This window comes from Poecilia reticulata, chromosome 11 (genome assembly GCF_904066995.2).
Source record: "Poecilia reticulata chromosome 11, P_reticulata-male-v2, whole genome shotgun sequence".
Classification (NCBI taxonomy): domain Eukaryota; kingdom Metazoa; phylum Chordata; class Actinopteri; order Cyprinodontiformes; family Poeciliidae; genus Poecilia; species Poecilia reticulata.
The window spans coordinates 18,474,260-18,478,218 of record NC_088840.1 but is presented as its reverse complement, the minus strand read 5'-3'; positions in this window follow the sequence as shown (position 1 = coordinate 18,478,218).

Genomic DNA, 3,959 nt, shown 5'->3' with positions numbered 1-3,959 from the left:
ACAAAAGCAGAACTCTTTTCCTAACTGTCTTTCTGTACGGAGCTCCATTAGTGCCACATATAAAGAATCTTACAGAGATAAAGAAATCTCTGACTTGTTTCTGGAAAATAAACTCGGTTTAGATTTTTTTAGTTTAGACACAATCTCATTGAAAGAAAATTTATCATCTATGATCACACCGTAAAAGAGTTGATCATCTCAATCAACATTTTTATTGTAGCAGTAACCAAGGGTAAGGATTTACTTCCAGAAAACAACATGAGCTTGTTGTTTTTTGTTTTTGAATAAAACCTGTCTGAGCTGAGTCAAATGTAGCTGAATTAGATTGAAAACAAACTGAAAAGATTTGCAAGCTTGCACAAGAGAATTTGAATAACAAATTGATGGTATCATCTGCATTAAAAAGGATGTGAAAACATGAAATAAAACTCAGCCAGATCCTAAGTGAATGTTCGTTTTTTTTTCTATGCTATAAGAAAAAAAAGCCATATGATCCTTAAAACTTTGGTTTTCAAGAGTTAACAGCATGCAGACATAAGAACAAAATATAAACTTTAGGGAAAATATAAAATATACATCCGACTAAAAACAATACACAAGACATCAATTTATTGCAGCAACCTCTACTATATATAGTAGATTTTGAAACAAGGTTGTAGAGACATCATCTATCAGCTAAGTCAAATATTTCAACTTTAAGGAGCATTCCAGATGAATTATGTGACTAAAAACCTTAAAATTCCTTCTTTTAAATATTGAAACTGTGCACTGTCAGATTTCAGGGATTGTGCACAGTGAAGATTAATTATTAAAGCCAATTTTTTTAACATTCTTTGGACAAAATTTGAGTTTAAAACGCAATTTTAAATGTTCTTAATGCTCCGTTTGCTGATCAGAGCCAAATGATCTAGAAGCTGGAAAAAGTTACATTTAAAAGTTACAAAATTAGCAACTTGAGATAAAACTACAGCTGAGAAAATGTACTGTGCTACAGAATTTGCCATTTTAATTTGATATTTGAAACCGTAAGAAACTAGAGAACAATAGTCAACTTGCCTTAGCAAGATATATGGCATGACCACATTCAGTTTGCACTGGTTTCCCGTTAGAGGGCTGGCTATATTAGACAAAACGTAATTTTTTTGTCTAATAAAAAAAATTACTTGTGGAATCTGTAATCAAGTCTAAATAGCAAAAGTAATTAGTGTAATGCCTTATTAGTGTGTAATTTAATCCTGACTCTCTTGCAATTAATGGCTTTATAAATGTATAAACATGATGACTTTCTTTAACCTTCTCAGAAAACACCACATGGAAACTAACTATTCGGCGCATTCACTCCCACAACCCTCAGAAACTTCGACGCAACCGATATTATAAACCCATTCATGAATCATTGATAAAAACTTGGGACTATAAACTCCCAAATACAACAGGATATCCGAGTCAAGTTGCGACTCTCCGTCCTTCAGTTGGTGCTCTGTGAATTATTATTACTCTCGCAAAACTACAAATATATATATATTTCAGCTTGGTGGAGTTTGAAAACACAGTTCATGCTGCAAAATCACACACAAAATCTCCCGTCAGAGTGGAAACGTGACTTCCTCCTGACTGCCTCAGTTGATCTGCTCCTCCTGGTAGGTGGAGGTGGAGATCGAGCCGTAGGGATCCACCACCGTCTGGGCGCAGCGCACCACCGTCACCAGGAGGAAGAAACAGAGCAGGAAGAGGAAGAAGAGGGCAAACCCGAGGTCCACATCCACCTCGAAGGGTGGCGCCTGGTACGCAGGCTGGTCCATGTGGGCGACGCCGAGTCTCGTCAGAGGAGCTCGCCTCTCTCACCTCAAGTCTGGGGTTATGTGCAGCTGAGATGATTGAAAAGACTTTAAAAGAAAAAAAACAACAACAACAGAGGAATAAAATTCTTCTTAATAAAAGCACAAAATGTCTTTTTCTGCCATCCTAAATTGCTACCCTGAAGTATTTTTTTTTCCTTCCAGTTTCTAATTTAGCCCCTGATCTAATCTACGTGATCAATGAGCTCGTCTAAAACAGATCAGATTACTGTGTGAATGTGTCATCACTGCAACTGCATCTATCTGCTGATATAAATCCATGAAATTCAAGCAGAGAGACGAGAGAAGATCATCTTCACAGCCGAGTTCAGAGCCGTCATGTTAGAAAATAGGCTACCACCTCATCACTGTTTCACTGAGAGAAAAGTTAAAAAATAAATAAATAAATAAATAAACACCAGGCAAACTACATTTACGTCAATTAAAATCTTCAGTTTTTCGTTTTTATTTATGCGGAAGCTTACACTTAATACATGAAAAAAAAGTAAATAAATCACCTTTTCTGATTACTGCTGTCCGCATCCAGCCTGAATTAAAAGTTTTGGCAGGTTTGTAGTGTCACACAGGTGGATGCAGTTTACTTATTTAGTGACTCATGAAGGCATTTGGCTGGGAAATCAAATACAAACCATTTTTTGCAAAAAAAGAAAGAAAAAAGTTTGAATACAAGACTCATTTAAGTATCATTTCCAAGACATGGCATAATGGATAAATGAGGCCCTTTCAAGATTTTTGTCCATTTTTGTCTCTTTAAAGGGAGTATGTGTTTATATTTCAAATCTTTATGTTAGACAATGTTGGTTTTTTTTTTACTTTCCTAATTCAAATATACAGCTTTAATCATGTGAAAATAATTTGACATGACATCCAACATTGTAGTTGTTCTGATAAAACTAAAGCTAGCGTCGTTTATAAAAAATATACATTAATTTGGCCCTATAATAGGTTTCCTGACGCAGCTATGCTTTGTTATCAACTGTTGGGTAAAACTAATCATTTTATTTGAGTGTTTTATCTAAATGTGTTCAGTTACCAAACTGTCTCTGACCAGTTATTCTTTAAGGTTCTTTCTTTTTCTATCATGTAATTTCCCACTCATCCATCTGTTCTGTTATTTCAGCACTGTTCCACTGAAGGTCATCATAATAAAAGCCAGTTCCCAAGCAGAGTTGAGCAGATCTTTGATCCCGAGCGGGTTAGAGGTTGCGGATCTCTCCCTTTGCGAAGGAAGGCATAAAAACCTCATTGGTCTGGTGTCTGGTTCTTTACAACCCCCCCAACATTAACCATCTTTAAAAGTTTTGAAAAGCCATTCGAGTTCGACTTAAACAGAAACAAAACCTGTAAATAACAAAAACGCCATTTTTTCTTTTAGTTCCAGCATCAACTCTGCAAAAAGTTTCAAAGCCGGTAACTCACCATCCTGGAAGCATCGTCATCTGGGTTTTGTTGGCCGAAGAGCCAAAAGCCCAAACCTCCCAAAAGCTGTCATAGTTAGAAGCTTATAGCATCAAAACTCTGCGTTGCTGCAAGGTTTCCTTATTAACGAGGCGACACTAGACAGTAATCTGCTACCGAAGCCTTTACCGTCCCTCCTCTTGCAATATCATTACAGGGAAAATGAGCAGCCCACAAATTAGCTCCTGCACTCAGGAGATACATGGATTCAAGATACACAAGCGTGCACTCACACCTCGCGACCTCCCCCCGGGTGTAAAGCCTTTATTAATACTTAAGCAGGAATTGAATAACGGTCTACACGGTTCACAAGTGGATCAAACACCCCCCTGCTTTTGTTCTCCTGTCGGGAGACCTTTGGTTGGACTTCACAGCGTCCTGGCTCACGCAACCGGGAGGTTTCGTTTCACAAATGTAAGAAGAAGAAGAAGAAAAAAAAAAAGACAGGAAGAGGAAATTGGGAGAAAAAAAAAAGAGGCAAAGTCAGGAGAAAGCAGGAAAACTGGACACAGAAAATCCAGAGAAACTGGAGCCGCGTTTTCAATTAAATTGCAGAGCCAGATGCTGCAGCCGGGTGGAAATTGACCCCGCTGCTTTAAAATGGAGATTGTTGCATTGAGGCGGCCTGGTGGCAGGAACAGT